General features: G+C 36.7%; 1 pseudogene; it reads left to right on the top strand.

Annotated features, from left to right (window-relative positions):
* Positions 1–235: 235 nt before the first annotated feature.
* LOC142441796 (U1 spliceosomal RNA) lies at positions 236–378 on the top strand (annotated as a pseudogene).
* Positions 379–6,351: the final 5,973 nt, after the last annotated feature.

The following is a 6,351-nucleotide window of genomic DNA, read 5'->3' as shown; positions in this document are numbered from 1 at the left end:
GATAGCCTTACACGTTGATTCCGTTCTTTCTCGATCATTGCCTCAGGCAGAACTACACCAATCTTGCAAGACAACTCCATTACTCTGAAAGGTAACCTATATGCTACCTTATGGTAGTAGAGTCAGCGACTTGTTGGTTGGAGTCGGTTACTACCAGGTCAGCAGATTGAACCGATCAGCATTTCTGAGGTAGAACATGGAGGCTGTCACCCCTCCAAAAGATGTATAGCCTTAGAAACTCAACGGACCAAGGTGATTTCCCAGGGCGAGGCTCATCCATTGCACTCCGGATGTGCTGACCCCTGTGATTTCCCCAAATGTGGGAAACTTGACTGCAGAATTTGTGGTAGTGGGGAACTGCATCTGTGTACTCCCCTGGTTATAAAAGATGAAAGAAACTCAAAGGACCACTTCTGTTCTAACCTAAAGGGTTGCCATGAGTCTGAATCAACTTGATTTATTAGTGTACTTGATACATTATTATTACTTTATACGCATATGCATGTTTTTATGAAGATCATAATACATATAAATCAATCCATTTAACTTCAGGTCTTCATTTTTTTTAATTGCTAGTCTGAGCATTTAATTGACTTTTCGGTACTGTGGCGTCATTTCAGACTTGAAGCAACCCTCCGTACATGAGAACAAAGTATCTGCCGCGCCATGCTCAACTACTCCATTGCTCAGCTAGCTCGCTCTGAGCCCATCATGGCAGCCGTGGTCTCAGTCCAGCTCACTGAGCATCATGTTCTTTTCGCTGACCTTCTATTTAATAAGTATGATGTCCTTTCCCAGAGACTGCTCACTCTTGGTAGCATGTTGGAAATACTTGATAAAAAGTCTCACTGACCTTTCTTCTAAAGAGTATTTTGACTGTACATTTCCCAAGACAAATTCTTCACTCTCCACCCCGCCACCCCCGCCCCTGCCTTGGCAATCCATGTCACTGGCATTATTTTTCAAGCAGCAGCACATTAATTAAAAATGCAAAAATTCTTCTGCAATCCTCCTTGTTTATTGTCCTAATTTAGCATCCATGCTGCTTCTCTGGGTCTTGATTGAGGTTCCATGTAAAATAAAATCCTTCTTTAATCATTGTATTGGGAGCTTTTATAGATAATGTATTAATCCATAATTCAATTAGATCAGGCAACATTGTACAATTGCTGCCACCATCATTTTCAAAACATATTCTTTCTTCTTGAACTTTTGATATCAACTCCCCTTTATCTGCTTCATCTTACACCCTACCCCAAGACACCCTTTTTACTATGTTGTTTATTGCCTTATATTACACCATCCAATGTAGCCGTTTACCTAAAATCCTGTTATTCATTCCTCTCAAGTGGAGATATACAGTCATCATCCTATCTTCTCTTCCCATACCCTCAGGGCATCACTACTCTCATTACTTTTTTGAAGAGTTTATGTATCTTGGATGTCATGTACTGAACAATCTTAATTATGCAAATGAAAATACTCAGGTCTAACAAGATTAATTAGGTAAAACTAAGATCATAATCAGTAAGGGGAAGGATTATTAAAGAACAAGAGGATAGTATGTTTTTCATCAGTAGTATATATACTATACTCTGGATATGTAATCTCTTCTGTATGACCCTTCTGTGAAGGATGATCCAATTATCTTACTCATGGGTTTTTGGTCTCCCCTTTGTCTAAGCTCCTGCATGTCAATTTGGTTACTTGTTTTTGAAGTTCTGATACCTATCCATCCTATCCATCCCTGCCGACCTTTTCTCAATCATGATATTATCTACTGGTGCCATTGTGAGTTTTGGGGTTTTCTTTACATTCCATATTAAAGATTGTGGTCACTGATCATCATCAGTAACTGAGTCAAGTTCTTTCACTTTCAGTTTGTCATCTATATTTTCAAGGTCACTCATAAGTCTTCCTTCATGTTGCCACCAGCATGTTGGCTCAGCACACAGACTACATCATTATGTTGAAAGCATACAAGGCTGATGCATGCCTTCAACAATTTTAAGCCATGCCATGTCTTCTTGTTGTATTCAAATGCCTTGAGCTTGATCTATGTACGGGCTTCACATGAAGACAATGAAGTATTCTGAAACTTTTTTCAAATGGCTTGGAAAGTCAATAAAACAAAAATAAATATCTTTCTGGTATTCTCTGCTTTCAGCCAAGATCCATCTGATATCAGCAATGATATCCCTCTTTCCACGTCCCTGTCTGAATTTACATTGAATTTCTGGCAGTTCCCTGAGGATGACCTGCTGCAGCCATTTTTTAATTACCCCCGGCAATATAATATTTGCATGCTATATTAATAATATTGGTCAATCATTTTCCATTCGGGTGGATCATTTTCTTTGGAATAGGAAAAATATATAGAGGAAAGAATTAGTATCAAGTGAGTGACTGGCTGTTACTTCATTGACAGAAAGCCAGTTCCTGGAAGTAAAGGATGCCAGGATGACCAGGAAGCATGCCTTTGAGTTTGTATCAATTCCTTTTGTAGTTCTTTTCTGAAGTGTTACTTTTAATGAGAGTGAGAGAGGGTAATAACAAGAGCACTGACAACATGTAGACTTCAGGCAATTAAAGGAATAAATAATAGAGCCTTGCAGTGTTAGAGTTACTCATTAAATATTAGTGAGAATAAATATTTCAGTAAATCCCTCATAGTTACTTTTATTAAATTCCCAACCCTATGTTTTACAAACTTTAGCAATTTTTTCTCCATTCGAGAGTTTGCAGACGAGTTTGAAAATATAAATTCATGATAATCAGTTTCTTTTAATTTCAAATTTTGAAAATGTATTTAATATTTTATTTTAAAATATGCTTCAAAAATTTTAAATTCCCTCAATCTTTAGAAGAAACCATTGCACTGTTATAATAATTGAATAAGTGAAGATTCATTTTAATTCAACATATGGCATTTCTTATTGCCATTTTATTTCATGGGCTTAAAGAAGTTAATTAATTATGAAAATATCTGATAAAACTTTAAAGGTAACAAGATGAGTCTTTCTATCAAGAGTTATTTAATAGCTTATTTTGAAATAAAAGTGATATATTTAATATTTCTCAGTGATTAAACTCTATTGACTTCCTTTATTGTATTTGGCATTGCAGGTCTTTTGCATTTATTAATGTATCTGCATGACTATATAAATAAGATAGGCAGAATAAATATTTCAGAGATAAAAAGAACAAGACCAATGGTTCCGGGGAGGATACAGGAGAAGGGGAGCAGGGAGAACAGAAGGGGGTGGGGAACCAACCCAGGTAAAAGCGAACTAAAATCAATGGAGAGAAGAGTGTAGGATGCCTAGGGGGGCATAATCAAGGGCAATGTAGCAGCGAGGAATTACTAAATCTGAATGAAGGTCGAACAGAATGGTGGGACAAGAGGAAAGTAAAAGGAAGTAGAGGAAGAAACCAGAAGGCAAAGGACATTTACAGAGGTCTAAATACAGGCATGTGCATGTGTAAATAATTTATATATATAAATGAGAGGGGAATAGAACTATGTACTTACATCTATATGTTAAGAATTAAGGTTGCAGATGAACATTGGCCTTGACTCAAGTACTCCCTCAATACAAGAACACTTTGTTCTAACAATCTGGCACTCTGTTATGTTCACCTCCCTGACACCATCGCTGAAGACAAAATGGGTGTGTAAGTAAATGTAGTGAAGAAATCAGATGGTGCCTGGCTATCAAAAGAGAGAGTGTATGGGGTCTTAAAAGCTTGAAGATAAACAAGCAGCCATCTAGCTGAGAAGTAACACAGCCCACATATAAGAAGCACACCAGCCCATGTGATCATGAGTTGCTGATGGGTCAAGTGCCAGGCATCTAAGACCCAGAACAAAATCATGCCTAAGATGAATGGGGGGAGGAGTGGAGACCCAATACCCATCTGCAGACAAATGGACATCCCCCTAAAAAAGGGGTCACAGGGAAGAAATGAGCCAGTCAGGGTGTACTCTAGTCCCGATGAAGCACACAACTCTTGTCTATTCTAAGAGTTGTATGAACCCACAATAAAACTAATTTTTTTAAGTTAAAAAAAAACAAGAAGAAGAATAAAGGTTGCAGATGGACATTGGGCCTTGACACAAGTACTCCTTCAACACAAAAACACTTTGTTCTAATAATACGGCATTCTGCGATGCTCACCTTCCCGACATAATTGCTGAAGACAAAATGGATGCATAAGTAAATGTAGTGAAAAAAGCTGATGGTGCCTGGCTACCAAAGGCATAGTGTATGTGTTTTAAAGGCTTGAAGTTAAACAAGTGGCTATCTGGTTGAGAAACAACAAAGCCCACATGGAAGAAGCACATTAACCTGTGTGATCATGAGATGCTGATGGGTCAGGTGCGAGGCATCTAGGACCCAGAACAAAATCATACTCAAGGTGAATGGGCGGTGGACATTGAGTGGAGACCCAAATCCCATCTGTAGACAATTAGACATCCCCACCAGAGGGGTCACAGGGAAGAAATGAGTTCTTCGGCGCTCTCTTTACCCCACTATCATGACTCCAATTCTACCTTACAAATCCGATTAGACCAGAACATGCACACTGCTACAGATAAAAGCTGGAAACAAAGGGAATCCTGATAGATAAACCCCTCAGGGACCACTATGAAAGTAAAGATACCAGGAGGATTAGGGCAGGTTGGGGAGAGAAAAGGAGAATTGATTGCAAGGATCCACATATAACCCTCTCTCGGGGGGATGAACAATAGAAAAGTGGGTAAGGGGTGACGGGGGATCATGTAAGATATGAAAATAATGATCTATAACTTATCAAGGGTTCATGAGGCAGGTTGGGTGAGAGAGGGAGGGGGAAGAAATGGGGGGTTGATATCAGGGGCTCAAGTGGGAAGAGAATGCTTAGAAAATGATGACAGCATATGTGCAAATGTGCTTGGCACACTGGATGAATGTATGGATTGTGATAAACCATGTAAGAGCCCCCAATAAGAGTAATATATATATATATATATATATTTAATAAGTGGAAAATAGAAAGGTTTGTTATTACACTCACTAATGTTTGCCAATAAGTTTGTTATGATATATGGCCATAATATTTGAAGACATTGCAATTTGATTAGATATATAATTAAATGTTGGTTCATTACACTGATTGTACTCTTTATATTTTATGTTGAATTGAAGCCAATAATCACCTCTACTACTGAAAATTTATGTGGCCATTGGTTGATGGTGTTGATCTTGACCATATATATATATACATATATATATATATATATATATATATATATATATATATATATATATTGAGTACCAAACCTATTTAGCAACGTGTCAAATAGTCTTAAATTTTGCCTGTTCAACCATTAGGATTTAATTACTAATTTATTAGTTTACTCAGTTTACTCTTACTTTTATTCAATTATAACAATGTGAATATTTTTTCTGTGATGGAAAATAGATTATTATTTTCTTTGTAACTTCATTAACTCTTATTTTTAGAAACCATGATTTGGTCATTACCAAATTTGAAAATTTGAGATAAAAGATTACATTTCCTGAGCAGTAGGAAGAGTGAAACAATAGCAATGTGGGTGTAACAATGATATGAATATTGTATTGTTGTTCACAAAGGAAAAAAGCTTTCAAATAATTTATTGGACTTTAATTGGGTTGTCATTGCTAAGAAGAAGAAAATTAATTTTAATGGAAATTGCTAATGATAAAGATAATGGACAGTATCTTTACATGAACATGTAAGCTATCCATAGTAAGTAAAGGAAAGACGCCATTAATAAAATTCACATGCTCTTGGAGTTAAATACCATACTGGCAATTTGGAGAATATATTAATATTTGTAATTCGCTTGGAAGAATATAGGAAAGAGAGTGAAGAAAAGAATGGCTTTTAGCTCCACACTTGTCTATGTTTTTATTTATTTATGTATGGGAATATTTTATGGAGCATATGCTATTTGAAAGGCCAATCATGTTAAATGCCTGTTATAGAAATAAATATAGATCATATCTTTAAATTGGGGGAAGTAGAAAGTTTCTATCCTAGATGCAAGAAACCTATAATCTAGGCAACTAGATAGATAGATAGATAGATAGATAATTCTAATAAAGTCTGATTCCTTTGGAGAATATATTGTCACTGACATATAGCCTTGGTGGCAAGTGGTTAAGTGCTCAGTTCTTAACCAAAGGTGAGTAGCTCAAACCTAACTGTTGTTCTGAGGGAGAAGATGAACTAATATGTTTCTAGAAGCACTAAAGCCCTGGAAACCCTATGGGTTGTGTAGTTACCCTCTGACTCATGGGGCCACTATGAATCTTTTTGTTG

The sequence above is a fragment of the Tenrec ecaudatus genome, chromosome 2 (genome assembly GCF_050624435.1).
Source record: "Tenrec ecaudatus isolate mTenEca1 chromosome 2, mTenEca1.hap1, whole genome shotgun sequence".
Lineage (NCBI taxonomy): Eukaryota > Metazoa > Chordata > Mammalia > Afrosoricida > Tenrecidae > Tenrec > Tenrec ecaudatus.
This window is presented reverse-complemented; position numbering and strand designations above follow the sequence as displayed.